The sequence below is a fragment of the Trachypithecus francoisi genome, unplaced genomic scaffold (assembly GCF_009764315.1).
Source record: "Trachypithecus francoisi isolate TF-2019V2 unplaced genomic scaffold, Tfra_2.0 Lachesis_group16, whole genome shotgun sequence".
Lineage (NCBI taxonomy): Eukaryota > Metazoa > Chordata > Mammalia > Primates > Cercopithecidae > Trachypithecus > Trachypithecus francoisi.
Window position 1 is genome coordinate 22,573,633 of NW_022681461.1, and position 21,315 is coordinate 22,594,947.

The following is a 21,315-nucleotide window of genomic DNA, read 5'->3' on the forward strand; positions in this document are numbered from 1 at the left end:
AATATCAGCCCCTGGCCGTCTGTAATAGATGGACTATTTCACTTATGTCTTTCTAAGAATGTTAAGAAGCGTGAGACATTTAGACGGGCTTCACGTACAATGGCTATAACTACTACATACCCACTCTGATGGCTAAAGTGAAAAACACTGACAATGGGATAAATCAACTGTGGTGTATTCAGACAATGGGATATTATTTAGCACTAAAGAGAAATGAGCTATCAAGGCATGAAAAGACATGGAGGAAACTAAAATGCATATTACGAAGCGAAAAGTCAACATGAAAAGGCTACGTACTATATGATTCCAACGATATGACATTCTGGAAAAGGCAAAACTATGGAAACAGCAAAAAGATCAGTGTTGCCAAGGGTTGGGGGAGGTACAGTTGAACAGGCAGTGTACAGTGGACGTTTAGGGCAGTGACACTACTCTGCATGATACTCTAATGGCTTATTAGAGTATCACTGTCATTATGCATTTGTCCAAACCCATGGAAACCACATCAACAAGAGAAAACCCTAACGTAAACTATGGATTCTGAATGATGATGATGCATGGATATGTCAGTGAAGATTCACCAATTCTAACAAACGTCTTTTTAAGAATGTTATCTCTGGTGAGGGATGTTGATAATGGAGGGGCTACACATGTGTGGCAGCAGGGGTATATGAGAAATCTCTGTACCTTCCACTCAATTTTGCTGTGAAACTAAAACTGCTCTAAAAAAAAAAGTCCATTAATTTAAAAACAATACTAGCATTGCTAAGCATTATAGAACAAATAGAATTCTCAGATACTGCTAGTGGGAGCGTAAACTAGTACAGCCACTATAGAAAATTGTTTGGTGGTAGCATTAATTTATTTTTACTAGTCTTAATATGCCTTGAAACCTTAAGTTGCATTTTTGGGAGTGGAATATAACTAGAAATCCCTTCCGGTCATCTTCCGTAGGACAAAAATATTGCATACAAAAATAACCCCTCCTCACTGTTTCACTAATCCCACAACACAATGAGTCACCTCAACACTTTTAAACTGAAGGTCATGACCTATTAGTAGATTGAGAAACTAATTTAGTTGACTTTAAGACAATTAAATGGGTCAGAAAGACCAGTGTACACTACACATAATAGAAGAAATTATGGTTTTGTGAAATTTTGTTTTATTGGGAATGGACAGGTGGATGAATATTTAATTAATAAATTTACCAAATACACATTTCTTGGCCTAATGCCAAATGATCAAATGCTAAAATAAATATTTGCCAAAGCCAAATGTGGCTTTAACGGAATGAACTACTGGGATACAAGAATAAACCTGAAACCTGGCCGGGCGTGGCGGCTCACGCCTGTAATCCCAGCGCTTTGGGAGGTGGAGGCTGGCAGATCACTTGAGATCGGGAGTTGGAGAACAGCTGGCCAACACAGTGAAACCCCATCTCTACTAAAAATACAAAAACTAGCCGGGTGTGGTGGCGGACACCTGTAATCCCAGCTACTTGGCAGGCTGAGACAGAAGAATCGCTTGAACCCAGGAGGTGGAGGCTGCAGTGAGCCAAGATTGCACTCTAGCCTGGGCAAGAGAGTGAGACTCCACCAAAAAAAAAGAAAAGAATAAACCTGAAATTTTATCCAAAAAAATAATTAAAATTACACTCTTATTACTAAAACTCCGGTAGACTCACTTTACAAGTCTGATATAAAAGGACAAAAATGGTAAATCCTTGGTACTGTTAACTGTAGCCTGATGGGACTTTTGTAAAATTAAACAAATCCTCTCTCTAAAATGAGATCTGTAGAAAAAGCAAGATGTTTTTGCACTAGCTCTGCCAGAGTCACTACTGCCAGCAGTGATGCTGCCGGTACATTAGTAAACTATCCTTCCTCCCTAATAGGAACCAACTGAGGTCAAGACTTAACCTCTTCATCTCCTGGGCCTGAAGATTTGCTTAATGATGATGATATAAAGTCACTGACAGTAATCTCACAAAGAATACAATGGATTCCAAAATTACTAGCAATCATACTCTCTGAACATTAATTCTCAATCTATGCCTGTAATTTTTACTCTTTATATAGTAATTTTCATACTTAAAATTCAGACTCATTATCATCATTATTACAATAGTTTATATCTCCAATAGTGAATAATCATTTATACATTCAACTGAGAGAATTTCAATTTATTAATATTGAAAATTTTCTTGGCAAAAAATGGAAGAAAACAATTTCAGTCCTGGGAATTAAAAAAAAAAAGTTACCGTGGTCATGCCACCTCCACAAAAGGCAAATCAGACCAATACATAAAGCACACATTGTAAATAAGTTACATTTAGAGAACTTACCTGTTTTCAAAGCAAACTTTTCTTTTTCTTTCTTTTTTTTTTTTGAGAGACAGGGTCTCACTCTGTCACCCGAGTTGGACTGCAGTGGTGAAATCATAGCTCACTGCAGCTTCGACCTCTTAGGCGCAAGAGATCCTCCTGCCTCAGCCTCCTAAGTAGCTGGGATTACAGGTATGTACCACCACACCCAGCTAATTTTTTGTAGACACGGGAGTCATGTTGCCCAAGCTGATCTCAAACTCGTGGCTTCAAGTAATCTTCCCATCTTGGCCTCCCAAAGTGTAGGGATTACAGGTATGAACCACCAGGCCCAACCTTCAAAGTGAATATTAAGGTAACAGTAAATCCATATGTCATGCCTTGTTTGCATTACTGATGCTGCTAAAGTGATCAGGCATGAGTGTCACCTATGCAATCTATAATCCTTGCTCAAGCAGAAATCTTGGTGTGCCAAATAAAGTAGGCATTCCACCATTTGGCCAGTTATCCAAAGCCTAATGGTAGATTTTGGAAGAAATTTGAGTTTAAAGTGAACCTCTGTGTTCCCTTCTGGTCGTGTGTGTGTGTATTTTTATGTTCTGGATTATCAAGAAAAATACATCTTACTGAAGTTCAAGGTCAAAAAATGTTTGGGAGCCATTGCTGTGGACGATCTGATGAAATTAGGAATTGTTACAGGACTCTATAAAGAATATTTTCCTACTTTGTGGATTTCAGTAAATATATAAAAAACAATATTCTCTCGCTTCCCCCAAAAGCAGATAATTACAAGCAATCTTAGAGCTCTCAAAATGAAAGAAGAGGAAGAGAATTATTTGATCAAGAGAGAATCATGGAAAATAATACTTTACTATATACATATATCTTTCTCACATCTGTCTAAGAACATGCAGGGAGCATTAATCTTCTTAATTTATACCCTGTGGGTATGAAAAAATAATGTCATCATCTCTGGCTATTCTCGGGGTAAGAGAAAGTATTAATTATTTCTATGAGGCATATTTGAATTATTCTATTAAACATGCATGATGAAACAGGATGTTTTCTGTTGAAAAACAAAACAGGAGGGGCCGGGCGCGGTGGCTCAACCCTGTAATCCCAGCACTTTGGGAGGCCGAGACGGGTGGATCACGAGGTCAGGAGATCGAGACCCTCCTGGCTAACACGGTGAAACCCCGTCTCTACTAAAAAATACAAAAACTAGCCGGGCGAGGTGGCGGGCGCCTGTAGTCCCAGCTACTCGGGAGGCTGAGGCAGGAGAATGGCGTAAACCTGGGAGGCGGAGCTTGCAGTGAGCTGAGATCCGGCCACTGCACTCCAGTCCCGGCGACAGAGCAAGACTCCGCCTCAAAAAAAAAAAAAAAAAAAAAAAAAGAAAAACAAAACAGGAGGAGTCTGTGGGATGGTATCCAAGAGTTAAGGCCATCGTTTTCAATTCTTGGGGTGATAGAAAACAGCTGTACTCTGTTGGGCTAACACAGGCTCCCCCTCAACCTCCGGCTTTGTGGATTCCAACACCCATAAATGAGGTGATCAGCTCAGAACAGGCCTTCTGAACCACATCTCTACTGGCGTCATTCCACAAAAGCCCACTGCTTTTTGTTTTTCTTTTTTTTTTTTTTTGAGACGGAATTTCACTCTTGTTGCCCAGGCTGAAGTATAATGGCCTGATCTCTCGGCTCACTGCAACCTTCACCTCCCAGGTTCGAGCAATTATCCCGCCTCAGCCTCCCGAGTAGCTGGGATTACAGGCGCCCACCACCATGCCCAGCTAATTTATGTATTTTTAGTAGAGATGGAGTTTCACTATGTTGGCCAGGCTGGTCTTGAACTCCTGACCTAAGGTGATCTGCCCGCCTCAGCCTCTCAAAGTGTTGGGATTACAGGTATGAGCCACCAAGCCCGGCCTAAAAGCCCACTGCTCTTGAAAATAAAAAGAGAGGCTATAATCCTTGGAAAGAAAGTCATATTGTGAGCATAACAATGCCCAATAGTTTCCAATGTAATGAATAAGTTCCGTCCTGCCTACTTATACTCTTGGATTAATTAAATCAAGTTCAATTAATTCTGTTTGTACATATAGCTTTACAGAAAAAACTAATAGCAACAACTCTGAACACATTTCCACCCCTCCTCCCTCTCACACCACCTCTTCCCCATCACTTCCCCTATCCAATCCGAAAAAAAAATAGAAAAAACCTAAAGAATTTGAAACATGTCTTGACTTCAGCTGCAGGAATAGCGGACTCTTTAAAAACAGTAGCCTGTGTGTTTTCTGACAAGAGGGTTCTGTTTATTAACAGTGTGCCTTTCTAATCCATTTTTTCTTTGCTTATACTTTTCAGTGCCTTTCAGCAAACTTGGTTTACTTGTACATCTTGAGGGACCATACCCACTGGTTAATTTTATTTAGTCTCCACCATATAACATAAAAATCCCAGAGAGCAGGGTTTGAAATTTCAACTGACAACTTTGAAATTGTTGAAAGTTGAAATTGACAACTTTGCCAACTGTCTTTCACTGGGTAAAAAATAGAGAAAGAAAGCAATGGTCCCTAAAAACCCTTCATCTCAGGACAAACTGCTTCCAATGTCAGTTTGGGGAGACCTTGGGAAAAATGGAAGAAAATGGTCTCTGTCCTTGGAATTAAAAAAAAAAAAAAAAAAAAAAAAAAAAAGGTTACCCTGGTCATGCCACCTCCGCAAAAGGCAAGATCAGTCCAAAGGCTCGTCCATGAAGGCAATGCTTGTTTTTGTATGAGGTTTAAGCTAAGGATGGTTTTACATGTTTAAACAGATGAGAGAAAAATGAAAAACAGTATTTCAAGATACATGAAAATGATCTGAAATTCAAATGCAATGTCCATGAATAAAGTTTTATTGGAGCACAGCATTCATTTGTCTTTTGCATGTGGCTGCTTTCACATTATACCATCGCAGAGCTGAGTAGCTGCAAAAGAGCCACACGTGGCCTACGGAGCCTAAAACATTAACTATTCGGCCCTTTATTGATGATGTTTGCAGACCTAAACCATGTAGTCCTCTTTTTCTGCAAGTAACAAGTCAGACAAACAGAGCACTGGGCCACAGCACGAACATCTGCAGCTCCTAACCTGCTTCTCCCCAACCCCAAACCAACCTGGGTCATGACTTCCTCCCATATGAAATGACTGGTTGGGCAAATGATTATATATATGCAAGATTAAAGACAGAAAATTCCCTAACATCAAAATCTTTCATCCAAAACGAAATTATCCTTCTACACTCACGTTTATGGGACACTTACCATGGGCCAGACACCATGCAAAGTACTGACTCACAGCAATTTATTTAATCCTCAAAACAATCTTGTGATGTAAATGTTGTATTACCCTATTTTACAGCTGGGGAAACTGAGGTTAGAGAGGGTAAGTAACTAGTCCAGGTCCACACAATTAGGGAGTGGCAGTGAAGAGCCTTAAACTCAGGCCCCTCTGGCTCCAGAACCCATGCTCTGAATACTGGGCTCTTAATTCTGGCACCCAGGGACTGAACGACACTAAACAAATACCATGTGTGAAATACTGAGTGCAGCTCCTGATGTGTTGTATGTGACCATAAATGTTAGCTACTATTAATTACTACATCTTGTGACACTATTCTGGGACTCAGTCCTTGTGTTTCTTCTTACTGGCAAGACAGCATTATCCAAATCCTCACCCTGTATATTAGAAAATGTATCACACATGATATCCCAGCAAGAGATATTCTAAGGCTTTTTTGTTGTTTATTTTTAATTTTAGAGACAGGGTCTCACTCTGTCACCCAGGCTGGAGTACAGTGGCTCTATCATAGCTCTCTGTAATCTCAAACTCCTGGACTCAAGTGATCCTCCTGTCTCAGCTTCCCAAAGTGCTAGGATTACCACAACCATGCGCAGCTAACTTTTCAAAAACATTTTTTGTCGAGACAGGGTCTTGCTGTTACCCAGGCTAGCCTTGAACTCCTAGCTTCAAGCAATCCTCTTGCCTTGTCCTTCCAAAGTACTGGGATTACAGGTGTGAGCCACTGCACTTGGCCATAATGCTTTTTTTTGTTTGTTTTAGACAGGGTCTCACTTAAGTTGCCCTGGCTGGAGTGCAATGCCATCATCACAGCTCACTGCAGCCTTGACTTCCCCAGCTCAGGCAATCATCCCACCTCAGTCTCCCAAGTAGCTGAGACTACGACTACAGGCTTGTGCCACCACACTGGGGCTGGGCTTTTTTTTTTTTTTTTTTCCTGTATTTTTAGTACAGACAGGATTTCATCATGTTGCACAGGCTGCCCTTGACCTCCTGAGTTCAAGTGATCTACCCGCCTTGGCCTCCCTAAATGTGGGATTACAGCCTTGAGCCACAACGCCCAGCCCGTAATGCTTGTTTTAAGTAAACAAAACTCACACCTGTAATCTCAGCATTTTGGAAGGCTGAGGCAGGAGGAATGCTTGAGCCCAACAGTTTGAGACCAGCCTGGGCAACACAGCAAGACCTTGTCTACAAATAATTTTTTAAAAAAACTAGCTGGGTGTGATGGTGTAGGTCTGTGGGTCCTAGCTACTTGGGAAGCTGACATGACAGAATCTCTTGAGCCCAGGCAGCCGAAGCTGCAGTGAGTTGAGGCTGTGCTACTGCATTCCAGCCTGGCACTCCGGCACTCCAGCACTCTAGCAACAGAGGGAATTACCATAATTAAAAATAAGAGTTTATTGTGTCCCTTAAAATTTAGCTTTTGGGGTATATACTTATCTTTTGTTGTTACGTAAAAAAAAGGCTGGTGGTAATATTATACATGCAATCAGCTATGTAAAACAAAAATCTGCACAGAAGAAAAACTGGAAAGAAACAGTATCAAAATGCCAACCATTAGCTCTGAGTGGTAGAACTATGAGTCATATTTATTTTCTTATTTTCTAAATTGTCTACAACGAATAGGTATCCCATATACAATCAGGAAAATGTGTTCTCTTTTCATGCTCTTTTGAAGAATAACTTACAAGGTACCTGAATTTTATATATATTTATCATTTATTTGTGACAGGGTCTTGCTCTGTCGCCCAGGCTATAGTACAGTGACACAGTCATAGCTCGCTGTAATCCTGACCTCCTAAACCTCCTGCCCCAACCTCCTGGGTAGCTGGGACCACAGGCACGTGCCACCACACCCAGCTAATTTTTCTTTCTATTTTTTTGTAGGGATAGAGTATCACTATGCTGCATGGGCTGGTCTTAAATGCCTGGCCTCAAGCAATCAGCCCCCCTGGGCCTCCCAAAGTGCTGGTATTATAAGCGTGAGTTTATAATCTGGCCTACTTGTATTTGATTTATCGGCAATGTGTTTACTAATATGAGTCCTTCTTTATCCTCTTTCTCTTCCTGACTTCACCATGAAAAAACAGAATTGCCATGCCTAGTACACCCACAAAACTGAGAACACAGAGAGACTTAAATTAACACAGTGAGGAGACCTTCATGATCAGCGCAGGCTGTTGTGGGAGGTAGCATCTACTTTAATTTTGGAGATAACAGTAGTTATCCATTGTGATGCCACAGGACTAGAAAAAAATTTAAAAAACAAACAAACAGTAGTTACCCACACAAAAGGGGACAGGGTCAGTAAGCCCCAGAATAAAGAGCAGGGTCTGGGGTTCAGGAAGCAGGGTCTAAGAATGTCCAGTCAATCACATGCCTGAATCCTGGTGTAAAAGATGGCAAGAGATTAAACTGGGGCGTGAGCGGATGCTAGAGGTTTTGAAACGTTTTTGAGATCCACAGGAAGAAATATATTTCGTATCAGGACACGCACACTCATGAAACGTAAAAAAGGTCTTACAAAAATTTCTTATCCTTACCTTGAGTGATTCACTCTGATATATTTTGTTCGTATTCTATTTTCTTTTCTTCAAGATGCTAGTCATGACTAATTATACTGACCTGACTACCTACCAAGTCACCATTCAACAGTGTGAAAAAACACCAGGCCAGAGCATTTCACATATCAATGTGTGCATCCACTGTTTAGAGCTGAAATTATAAAAATGCCCTCACTGGCGGGGTGTGGTAGCTCACACTTGTAATCCCAGCACTTTGGGAGGCCAAGGTGGGAGGATCACTTGAGGCCAGGAGTTCAGGGTCAGCCTGGGCAACAGAGTGAGACCCCATCTCTACAAAAAACAAAAATAAATAAAAAATTGGCTGGGACAGTAACGTGTGCCTATAGTAATGTGCACTACTTGGGAAGCTAAGGCAGGAGGGCAGCTTGAGCCCAGGAAGCTACAGTGAGCTGTAAGCGTGCCACTGCCCTTCCAGCCTAGGTGACAGGGCAAGAAGCCGTCTCTAAATAAAATAATAACTTCGAAAATTTTTAAAATGGCCTTAGTCTTGCCCGTCTATGAAGCTGCATGGTAGCAAGACAACATGATGACATAAATGTGCCCTTTATTTATAGCGCAACCTCTTTCAAACCTGAGAGACCAGGATATACACAGTATCTAAGAAGACATAATGGGAATCACTAGAGACAGGACCGAACTTCAGCTAAGAGTTCAATCAAAGCTGACCCAACAGATACACAGGGGTCAAGTTTGTAACTGAGGATATTTTACTATTTCTGGCTAATATTAGAACTCTGGTAAAATAATACAAACTTTGGACATATGAGAAAGATTATAAAACACAAGAGGAAAAAGTAAAGCAAAGGATTATCAGTATCTTTGAAAACAGAGTCCCTCTTTGTTCAGAAAACAGAAGGATTCAAATGTTCTTATGTAGCACATATGAGAGCCTCCACAAAAGTCCATGTCTCAAATTCTAACAGACCCAAAAAGAGGAAAACGAGTTCGGAAAGGCCATCTATGAGAAACTAACAAGCTGTCCAAAGCATCTGTTTCTTCCAAGATCATCTACTCACTTAGACAACAGCCTTTAAACTGAAAATTATTTCCCTAATCGCATCCTCTCTCAAGACACAGCAGTGCTACTTCAAAAGGTTGGTGTTGTGTTCCTAACGGCCACATTCCTATCATAAAAGTGGCTCACCTGGTGACCCGGAAATGTCTGACCTGACGCCCTGACCTGCCACTCCGTTCTAGGGCTCCGCCTAGACAGCCCACGTGGTGAGCTCTTTCTCCAGCTTGGCCTGGTCCTGAGAGGTGAGATTGTTTATGGGAAGGAGGGGCTAGGCAGAAGTCAGGAGGATCTGGAAAGACCGAAGGAGTCCAAGTGACTCCCAAAAAGGCCAGGGGAGAATTTTAACCCTAAGAAATGTCAAGGTATTTTCCAAGCCAGCTCAGATTAGGGGTGGAGGAAGGGAAGCACAAGAGAACAGAGTCCTTTAGGATTTCCCCAGAGAATGGGAAGGCCAGGAAGTGAAAAGCTGTGGTTTCTGGGACTGTAATTAAAACAGGGTGAATTACAGGACCATTCTTGCAGAAATCCCCCTTTGTCCAGGAAGGTGGGGGAGAGTTGTGACAATATTTCTATGGCCATATTTTTACCTTCAGCCAGGCCAAGGCCCTGGGTCACACCTACCCCTGAGGCTGCAGCTGCTCAGAGACATTTTTTTTTTTTTTTTGAGACGAGTCTTGCTCTGTTGCCCAGGCTGGAGTACAGCTGCCTGATAACAGCTCACTGCAACCTCTGCCTCCCAGGTTCAAGAGATTCTCCTCCCTTAGCCTCCCGAATAGCTGGGATTACAGACACGCACCACCACGGCCTGGCTAATTTTTGTATTTTTAGTATAAACGGGGTTTCACCATGTTGGCCAGGCTGGTCTCAAACTCCTGACCTCAAGTGATCCACCTGCCTCAGCCTCCCAAACTGCTGGGATTACAGGCGTGAGCCAACATGCCTGGCCTCAGAGACTTTAAAAAAAAAAAAAAAAACTCTTTTTCACTGATGGATGCCCAGAAGATCATTTTATCTTTTTATGAACATAGGCACATGGACAAGAAGGGAGGAAATGGAGACAATGGAATTTTTTCTTAAACTTCTAGGAATGCCCTGGTTCCCTCCCAAGCCCTTGAGCCTGCAGAACTATTTACTGTTGGAGATGTGGATGGCGTGGCAGTGAGAATAACCTTTGCTCACAGAGACAGAAGAAGGAAAAATCCGTGCTTTCTAGGGCAGTGGCGTGCCACCAATATGCAGTGGTCATTTAAATTGTAGGCTTTCAGAATAATCACTAGGAATTTGCTCTCCTTCTATACGTACTGTCTACATGCAGAAGTACCCTGCTATCTCTTGCTCTCTGTCCTAACAAACTGTAGTTCTTTACCTTTGGTTTTAAGATACTTAGTGGAAAACTAACACTTGAGCACTATAATAATTTTCCACTATGAATAGATGATTTTTGTTTGAATTATAAAGCCACAGCAACAAAATTTATTCCCACAAGTATAATTCTATGTCCTTAAAATTGTCATTTTGGCCAGATGTAGTGGGTAATCCCAGCGCGTTCTTTTTTTATTTTTTGTGGAAACAGAGTCTCACACCATTGCCCAGGCTGGAGTGCAATGGCATGATCTCGGCCCACTGCAACCTCTGCCTCCTGGGTTCAAGCGATTCTCCTGCCTCAACCTCGCGAGTAGCTGGGATTACAGGCACCCACCACCATGCCCAACTAATTTTTTGTATTTTTAGTAGAGACAGGGTTCCATTATGTTGGCCAGACTGGTCTCTAACTCCTGACCTAAGGTGATCCACCTGCTTCAGCCTCTCAAAGTGCTGGGATTACAGGCGTGAGCCACTGCACCCAGCCTAATCCCAACACCTTGGGAGGCCCAAGTGGGAAGATTGTTTGAGCCCAGGAGGTCCCACTATGGAGACCCCATCAGACCAGCCTGGGCAACACTGTGGGACACCAGCTGTACAAAAAATTAATAGCTGGGCTTGGCAGCACATGCCTGTGGTCCCAGCTACTCAGGAAGCTGAGACAGGAGGGTCACTTGAGCCCAGGAGGTTGAGACTGCAGTGAGCCGTGCACTCCAGCCTGGGTGACAGAACAATACCTTTTCTTAACTTAAAAAAAAAAAAAAAAAAAAGAGCCATTTATCAGAATCTCTTTAAATATATAAATGTTATTTTCTTGACCCCTGTAATCCCAGAACTTTGGGAGGCTGAGGTGGGTGGATTACCTAAGATCAGGAGTTCGAGACCAGCCTGGCCAACATGATGAAACCCCGTTTCTACTATAAACACAAAAAATTAGCTGGGCATAGTGGCACGTGCCTGTAATCCCAGCTACTTGGGAGGCTGAGGCAGGAGAATCGCTTGAACCCAGAAGGCGGAGGTTGCAGTGAGCCGAGATCATGCCACTGCACTCCAGCTTGGACCACAAGAGTGAAACTCTGTTTCAAAAATAAATAAGTAAATAAACAAGAAAAAAAGAGGCTTTTGATTTCTGCCAGTATAACTGGCAGAGTGATGGGTAGGCAGAGAATCATTCTCTTAGTAGATTAGTCCTCCCTCTTCTCGAGACAAGCACGGAAAACCCTCCTCTCTGGAATCAAATACAATGATCTCTGTAAAACAAGGACTGAATTGAAATCTATGGCTTAAAACTATCACCTCCAAAAGAGATGGGAAAAAATAAGATGAGAAGAGACAAGAGGATCCTGAATGATATTTTGCACAGAGAATTTCCAAAATCTAGTAGAGTACCTAGTACTCTCGCACCTTGGGCCTACAGAGTTGATGTTATTGCGTTATAACCAACTTTACATTTTCCGAACATAAAAGTCTTCAGTATCTCGATGGCCGTTCATGAACAAACACATTTTGCAAGGGTCTCATTGGACCTGTGCATATAAAGCCCCAGACGTATTCCTGCAGGGAGACCCCAGTATTCTCTTTGTCTAGACAGTTACAAGAAAAGAAAAAAATAAAAACTGCCCTATGTAGCAAAAGCCTAAGTGAAATCAGATCAGACCTAATCATTAATACATTACACCCCCTTCCTAACCCTCATCCTGTCCTTTCCTTTGTTGTTTCTCATGGAAATCTGGACTTATGAACAGCCCTTGCTTGGTGTGTTTAATTCCTCCATGTTTCTATCCACATGCTGCTGAGCACTGAGTAGCTGGGAGCTGGGATCATTGAAAATGGCCCAGGAGTCTAGGAGAAGGAGCACGAGATGAAATTGGTCAGAAATGTGAGAAATTATTTGAGAGGCCAGTATGAGGCCATGAAGATGACTTCAAATCAGATTTAGCATAAGATGAAGAAACTAGCCTGGGCAACATGGTAAAACCCTGTCTCTACAAAAAATACAAAAATTAGCCAGGCATGGTGATGCACACTGGCAGTCCTAACTCCTGGGAAGGCTGAGGTGGGAGGATCGCTTGAGCCCAGGAAGCAGAGGTTGCAGTAAGCCCAAGACCATCACACCACACTCCAGCCTGGGCAACAGAGCCAGACCCTTGACTCAAAGAGAAAAAAAGCAAAAACAAAAACAAAAACAAAAGAAACCGAGGCATAGAGTGGTCTAGTGACTTATAAAGGTCAACTAGCAAGTTAACTACAAAATTGGTGCTAATGGAGCTGTTGCTTTAAAAAAAAAAGAAAAAAAAAGGGGGGGGGGAACGGCCTTATTATGAATCCCACTCATAATAAGGCATGTCCAACCCCCATTGGACTTTTATGTTTGGAAAACGTAAAGGTGATTATAACTCAGTAACATCAACTCTGGAGACCTAAATATGTCTGGGGCTTTATATGCACAGATTCCAATGAGATCCTCAAAAAATGTGGTTGTTCATGAATGGCCGTCAAGACATTGAAGACTTGATGTTTGGAAAATGTAAAGTTGATTATAACTCAGTTTATCATGGTCCAAACTAGTTTTTCAGGTTAAATCTGGATGAGGGGAGGGGTCGATTGCATTGGTTAGGGAGCTTCGAGTTTTATTTTGGGTTTACACTTTAGAGCCCCAATATTTAGATACAGAATAGGTTTTCAAGAGTGCAAAGGCCTTAGGCAAAGACCAGAAGCCCTGTCAGATGGGAAGGGTTCCCTGAAAGTGGAAGCAGGCAGTCACCATAGCAGTGACTCCTACCTCACATTTCAGCTTCAGATAGGCCCAGGTTCTAGTGAGCAGTTGCTCGGATGACCTGAATGCAGAGATCAAAGAGAATGATTTTTTCCCCCAAAGAAAAATATGGTCGACAACAATTTTAAGTTTGGCACACCATCAGAATATTAACTTTGGCAGGGATGGTTTCTATTGCAATGTTTCATGGACACTTCCCTTGCCTGAAAAACCAGTAGGAATACCTTCAGATGAAGTCGTCCCAGGGCTAGCTACAGATAAATCTGAGCACTGACTCATCAAAACAATAAGCCCAAGAAAGCAGTGAAATAATACATGCTAGCCAGAAAGTCCTGTGAACCTGGGTAGTCAACATTTCAGACATAAGCATAAGAGTTTGGTTTTCAAATAAGGAAGAATGAGACTCCGAGATCCTCCAAATCTTCTGGAGTCTGAGATACCTTCCAACCGTGTCTAAAACCTAGAGGGGCTTCTTTCAGCCAACCCCCTCTAACCCACACTCAGTGAGCTAAAGTTCGGAAGCATCTTCTCCCCAAATATGGATTTTGTCAGGAAGTTCCTAGAAGACACACAGACATTCCAAGATAACCTCCAGGTTCAAGTCATTTCTTTGTCTCATGGGAGTGAGTCCTGGCTGGGAAGCCGGGAATCCTAAAATAGAATCCATGAGTTTCTCGGAACCAAGCAAAATTCCTGGATTGTAGGGATGCCAGAGAAACCCTTGTAAGGGGCCTGAGACAGTCCCTCTAGTGTGAGTATAAACTGAGTTGGTTAGAGCATCTCCCTTAATTTGAATTCAAATTGCCCTCAGACTCCCTGGAAATTGGGAGCACCCAGCAGAAAAGATCCACATTAGATGTATTCTTGGGTCCCAAGAATATAAAACCAAAATAGCTTATCCAATTATAAGGGATGCTAAAGAGTTTTAAAATTCCATGCCAATCAAAATCCACAAATATAAAACTATCCCCCAACTCTTATCCCAAATGTAAGCTGAGAAATTTGCCTTGTGGCTTTCTAAAAATCCTACAGATGCACAGACATAAAGTGGTAAATAACTGAATAAAAAGGAGGGGGAGGCCACAGCAGTCACAACAGTAACTTGTTTAACTGATTTGCAGCTGCTAAATCTCTTTAACCCATTGCCCTAAACTAAACACCTACAGCAACTGTTAACACTCTGAGAAACAGATAAGCAATCTGTGAAGAGAGCTGATGTGTGCATTTAAATTCCTGCTTTTTGTGCGGAGCAATACCATTTTTCACAAACTGTTACACGGGGTATAAACGGCCTTCTCTTTATTCAGAGAAAATTATGTGGTTCACAGTTCTCCGTGCACATAACAAATTTCCTTGACTTCTCTGAAAGAAGCTTTGCCCTTATTTAGTTAGACAAATGTGGATAAGAGGATGCCTTCTTTCATTTCCGCCTGAATCAAATGACTTTTCCCCTTTTGCTGCCCAGCGAACTCTTACTCAGCATTCAGAACTCTGCTTAGATTACTCCTCTTCCGTGACACCTTCTCAGCTTCCTCAAGCTCCTTGCCCTGTGCTTCCCAGCCCTCTGATCACACTTTGATAACATCTCCTATCACAAGCACTGCAATCTTTCTGTGTAAGACACGCTCATACATTTTTGGGAGGGAAGTAAACTGGTATGACCTCTTTGAAAAGCGATTTGGAAATTTCTATGAAATCAGCAGTGCGCATACCCTCTGAACCAACAAATCCCACTGCCAGGACTTTATCCTGTGGATTTACACATGTAAGCAACAACAATACTGTTGGGAGACTATGTGTGATAACAAAAGATTGAAAACAATCCAGAAGTACATTAGTTAGGGGCTGGTTAAATGAGCTCAGCAGAATACTATGTAGTTATTTAAAAGAACCAGGAAGTTCTCCTGGTTCTAATATTTGTACTGTTTGTTTGAGACAGGGTCTCGCTCTGTCACCCAGGTTGGAGTGCAGTGGCACGATCTTGGCTTGCCACAACCTTGACCTCCCAGGCTCAAGTGATCCTCCCACCTCAGCCTCCTGAGTAGCTGGGACTACAAACACGCACCACCAAGCCCGGCTAATTTTTTTCATATTTGTTGTAGAGACAAGGTTTCACCATGTTGCCCAGGCTGTTCTCAAACTATTAGGCTCAAGTAATCTGCCTGCCTGAGCCTCCCAAAGTGCCAGGATTACAGGTGTGAACCACTGTGCCCGGCTTGTAAATTTTTTTGAAACTCCTTTAATTTGATAGAGAATCTTGACAGCTCACTCACATCAGCCCACTGAAAGGTGTCTCTGTATTTTTTTTTAATGTAGTTTGTCTTCCCCTGTCCATTAAGCAAGTGAGGACAACTTTGGCGATGGTTCTGTTGTGCCTTGAGGTATAAGGTGTGTATTAGAAAATCTCACTGCACGAGTCATGTAAGTCAGATTGTGGGAATGCTGAAACACCAAGGGAGGGGACCCCAGTATTTCCAGAAGGGAGGAGTGCTGATCAGAGGCACACAACCTCCAGCCTTTGCTACTTTGTGGTAAAGCTACAAGAAATGCCCAATCACAGTCTCTGAGGCCACCCCCCACCTTCTTTCAGACAAAAACAAACAAACAAAAACACCTTTTTTTTTTTGTATCAAAGTGTTTTACGTATCTGTCATTCATAAATGATTTAGTGGCTGTGCAGTTACAAAGAAATAAAAGACTGTTCCACTCTCAAAAAGTATATAGTTTAATGGTCTAATACGGATCCACTGAAAGAGGGCAGTTACACAAACCAAATACCAATAACACAACTGCATAAGCTAATAAAATGACTGTCCAACCAAAGCAGGTCCAACCCAATAACATCTCTGGCAGGTTTCTCTGCTCACATGCATGGACCCAATTAAAGCTTGTGTTCCACTTCCAGGTCACACCAACCACTCACTAGCTTTGAGATCTCAGGTAGTTTACTTGACCTCATTAAGTACTACTTCATCCATAAAACAGGGAGATGAGGACCCACCCACCTGACAGGAAAGTCAGAATAATTAAAGGAGACAGAGCATACACAGTGCTGGGTGCAGTCCCTGACACATAGGGCCAAATATACATTAACCATTCCCATCATCATCATCATTCTGAAATTTTCAAGATGTTTCTCAGGCTTTATTCTGCCATCAGGTATAAAAAGTATCAAGTTTATAAAAGAAGACTATGCACATGCATATTTCACCTCACTTTTGATTAATTCCTTTGTTGGGGTGAAAAAAATACACAAAAATTGAGTTCATTTTAGATAAAAACCTTTTTCTCTCAAAAATGTTATTTAAGCAGCATGTGTGTGATGTCTTTTAAGTTTTATGATGTTTTTACTCTGAATAACAAAAGAACCTGAAACACTGACATTTGCTTCTTCCAAGTTCCATGAATTTATTTTCACAAGGCACATGAAATATTTATGTTGCTTCACTTTCACCACCAAAATCAATAAGCCATTTGGGAAAAAATGGCCAAGGTCAGACATCAGGTTTCCAACTACAATAGAGGGCTACCAAACCTGCTTAGAATGAGATAATTTTACGGCCCAAATCTCATTCAGTATTCTTTGGCCCATCCTTACTCTCAGAATAAAATATTTTTTTTAGAGATTTTATGAGAACAAAAGTTTTGTTTTCTACACTTCTACACTCTAACAAGCCAGACAGATTCACGCTAATTGAACTGCAAGGCTTTTGAGAGTGGCTGAAAACAACATAAATGCTGTATGTGTAAAACTAAGAGGTTGTACTCACTCAGAAAAAGGAAAGGAGGGTCCCAGCCAGGTTTGGTGGTGAGCACCTATAATTCCAGACACTCTGGAAACTCAGGCAGGAAGACTGCTTGAGCACAGGAGATCAAGATGAGCCAGGCAACACAGCAAAATCCCACCTCCAAAAAAAAAAAAAAAGAAAAGGAAGGAAAGAACCATAAAGAATGAGATAAAGACCACAAAATTGAAACATATCTTAGTAGAGTACCATGGTGACACAGATAACAGTTAAGAAAGAAAGTTTCAATGACAGACCTTGGGTGACCAAAAGTGATTCTACAGAAACAAAATCAATAAGCAAGGAAAGGTCAAGCTGCGACAGAACTGATTTTTCAAGCAGAACGCGGGCAATACCATACAGACTTTTGGAAACATATACCAACCAACAGCAAGACATTTCAAATGGAAGCTGAGACACTGTTCTAAGGATAGTTGTTTTTATTTTCTTTTTTTGAAATGAAATGGATGTGAAGAAGAAAGAAACCTGAAACAATATTCAACCAAATGTAAATAATGATTATCAGTAGATGACAGGGATGATTTCTATATTTTAGTTATATATTTATTGTTTACCTTTTCCCAAATTTTCTAAAAATAAACAAATTACTTATATTTTTAATTACAAGCTTTTTTTGTGTGTGACAAAATGAATGAGATCAGCCATCCAGTTGTAGATATGGGATACTCTAGGTAATATCTATAGATATATATGTCTTCCCCATTAGACTCAGGACCCTCATGAATGACACCTTAGGTTACTGCTCCTTAGAACCCCAGTGTCTAGCACAGGGCCTAAAATATGAGCTACATTTATTAAGAAATGTTTGTTTAGCAAATGAATTCTGGATATGGCCAAAAACCCAAGAAGGTAACCCTGATCTATCCTCCAGATGGTACAAAAATGGCCAGGGTCTCCCACTAGTATCTGCCCAGGACTTCTCAGCCTCCTTCCACCAACGGTGCCCCTGGTGGGCATGTGCTGATCAGCCGGAAAGATGCAATTAGTCTGCATTATAGCTTAATGTCCCTCGCTTTTAATATCTTCCAGCGAGTCCTTTGTCCTTACTCATCTAGCTCCTTTCCTTTTAGTATTGTCTACTGAATTGAGCCATGCTGTTTTGCCCAAATCTTGCTCTGAAAGAAGCTATAAGAAACACAGTTAGGATGTTTTGTCTTGTATTTCTGCTAGAGATATCCAGGCCACTCCAACACTTTAAAAGAATCCACAGGAAAATCTGTCTCAGATCTCAATGCCATTAAAATAACTACTTTTCAGAGCAAGTGACACATTTTAATTTTATGAGCACTGTGAATCTTGAGATTTTTCTCTCAGCTTGCAGCTGAGAGCCAAATCTGTAGTGACCTTACTACATGCAGGTCTGTCTGTAAGCTAGCTTTTCCTCTTGTTTCATCTTATTATTCTTCCCTCCCTGTAAAATGACCTTGCTTTATCTTTATTTTTTTCCTCTCTCTCAGATCATGTGTACTTTTAGAAGTCCTTTGGAATGAGGTAGGATATAAACAAACCAAAAAATTAAATACAACCCCAAAGTCCCCAATCCCATGCTGTCTTTGGAGATTTTTATCCATGTAGCTTGCCTGCAAGACAAGAAAGTAAAGCTCCACACCACTCTCCTTGCTGTACCAACCAGGGGGTGACCTTTATGTGCATTTGTGACAAGAAGGTCTGTAGACCAGAGGCCCCTCCCTTTCCACTTCCTGACTACCAGCTCTAAAATACACATGACCACCAATGTGAATGGAGCACTATGACTCAAGGCAGAATTGCAAATGGTTAAGAGTGTAGACTTCAGCTGGGGGCGGTAGCTCACACCACTGTGATCCCAGCACTTTGGGAGGCCAAAGCGGGTGGGTCACGAGGTCAGGAGTTCAAGACCAGCCTGGCCAAGATGGTGAAACCCTATCTCTACTAAAAATACAAAAACTAGCTGGGCTTGGTGGCGGGTGTCTGTAATCCCAGCTACTTGGGAGGCTGAGGCAGAGAACTGCTTGAACCCGGGAGGCGGAGATTGCAGTGAGTCGAGATCGCACCATTGCACTCCAGCCTAGGCAACAGAGGAGACTCCATCTCAGAAAAAAAAAAAAAAAGAGTGCATACTTCAAAGCCAGACTACCTGGGTTTTAATCCTGCCTGCTACATTCCCCACTCCAACTGTTGACTTTAGACAAATTAAATAACATTTCTGCACATCTTTATTTCCCTATCTGTGCAACGGGAACAATATAATGGTACTGACCTCATAAGATTGTTGAGAACAGCAAATGCGTTAACACATGTAAAAGTTGACTAGGCCACTGCCTAACACACAGTAAATGTGGGACTACTACAATAGGACATTTCTGTTTTTGTTTTTTGTATTCTGTTGAGACGGGGTCTTGCTATGCTGCCCAGGCTAGTCTCAAATTCCTAGCCTCAAGCAGTCTTCCCACTTCAGCCTCACAAAGTGCTAGGATTACAGGCATGGACCCACTGCTCCTGGTCATTGCTTTTTTTCCAACTAAGGTAGCCCACCCACATTATCAAGTCTGATTGGCTGTAATGTTTCTCACTGTAAATTACTAAACTGACAAACCCATTTCTATGGTAACTTTGTGTCTGGATCTCATTTATAAATTAATGTTCATTCAAAATTCCCTGTATCCTGAATCAAGGACCAGATAAAACAAAATAAAATTAAATAAAACGCAAAATTCCCTCTAAACACCAGTCACGTTTAACCACAAGCTTTCTGATGTGAAGGAGAAAGCAGGTTCCCGGGAATGTATCCACAATTAGTAATAGGATGATCCCTCAACCCCCAAGTGTGAATGAATGCACAAGTATACACTACTGTGTGCATATACACACACCTGTCATTTTCAATATAGACATTTAATATGCCTGAAGAGATTTTTAAAAAAAGAAAAAAAAAGACTCATGAACTTTTTCTCAGGGCATTCTTTAAAATAATGTATTTTAATAGGCCGCAGGTGGTCAGAAAAAAATATATATTGTTTAGATATCAAAGAACAACTCTGCATTGTTAAGATACTTGAGGTCCTGATTTGCACCTGAGTTTAGAAAGCTACCTCATACACATGCACTTAAAATGAAAATTTCTCATCAGATTCCACATTTAATGCAATGCAGAGCCCAACTCTAGCTGTGCCCCATCTTTCCTCAGGGGAGAGCCAGTCTCAGCAACTTCCTTCACACTCAGCCTACCAAGATGTCAGTCCTCAGTGAAGGACTATTCCACATACGTATGTACATGATTATCAAATAAAAGGACTTCATACTCCAACTGCAGGAACGCAAAGGAAGAAAACCAGACAAGTATGAAAGCTGTAGAGTTTAGGAAAATCAAGGAAAAAATTAATCACTGAAACTCTTATCTCCTGCAACGAAAGTTACTTCAAAATTTGATGTAAATGGATTAAATTTCAGCATTTCGCTATACCGAAATTACACAAGATGGGAGGAAAAAAACCCAAGAATACATCGGAGTCATTTATCTTCCATTTCTCGTATTTCTCTTAATTACCTACCCAAATGAAAGCACCTAAGAGTTGTTAAAGTATTGAAATACGTCAGTCCTTTCTAATTAACTACCCAAATAAACGCGCGGAAGAGTAGGTTACAATATTTAATTAAAATATGTCAGTTTCTTTCATAATTCTCTTATTTCTGCATGTCACAAAAAATAGTCTAAGAACAGCAAAAATGAACGAGGACAATCCGCCAAGAAAACTGCTTTGAGGAATGTAGTAATCTCAGTCCTCTCAGGTTTACCACGCCAACGTCTTTGGGAGAGCGAAGGCAAAGGAGATGATAAAATGACACTTCCAAATAGCAACAGCTGAGATTACTTTCACATCCTAGATTCTTTCCACCAGGAGCGCGAGTACAGGGTTTTCTAAACGCTCTTCCCAAGATCCCGAGGTCAATTTCAAACGCCGCTCCTAGCTTAAGTCCCGAAGGAGGCTCGCTCGCCCACCCTACCCTGCAAGCATTGCACTTCCCGTTCGCTCTGGCCGGTCAGGAACCCTAATCTGACAGTGACAAACACTGAGAAAAGAGGAAGCGGCTAAAGACCATTTCAAGACATTTTTTTAAA

At 41.5% G+C, this 21,315-nt stretch overlaps 1 protein-coding gene across 3 annotated transcripts in view; it reads right to left on the reverse strand.

The window, feature by feature from the left end:
* OSTF1 (osteoclast stimulating factor 1) overlaps window positions 1-21,315 on the reverse strand; it is a 58,499-nt gene that overhangs the window by 36,280 nt on the left and 904 nt on the right. The gene's annotated exons all lie outside the window — the stretch shown is intronic.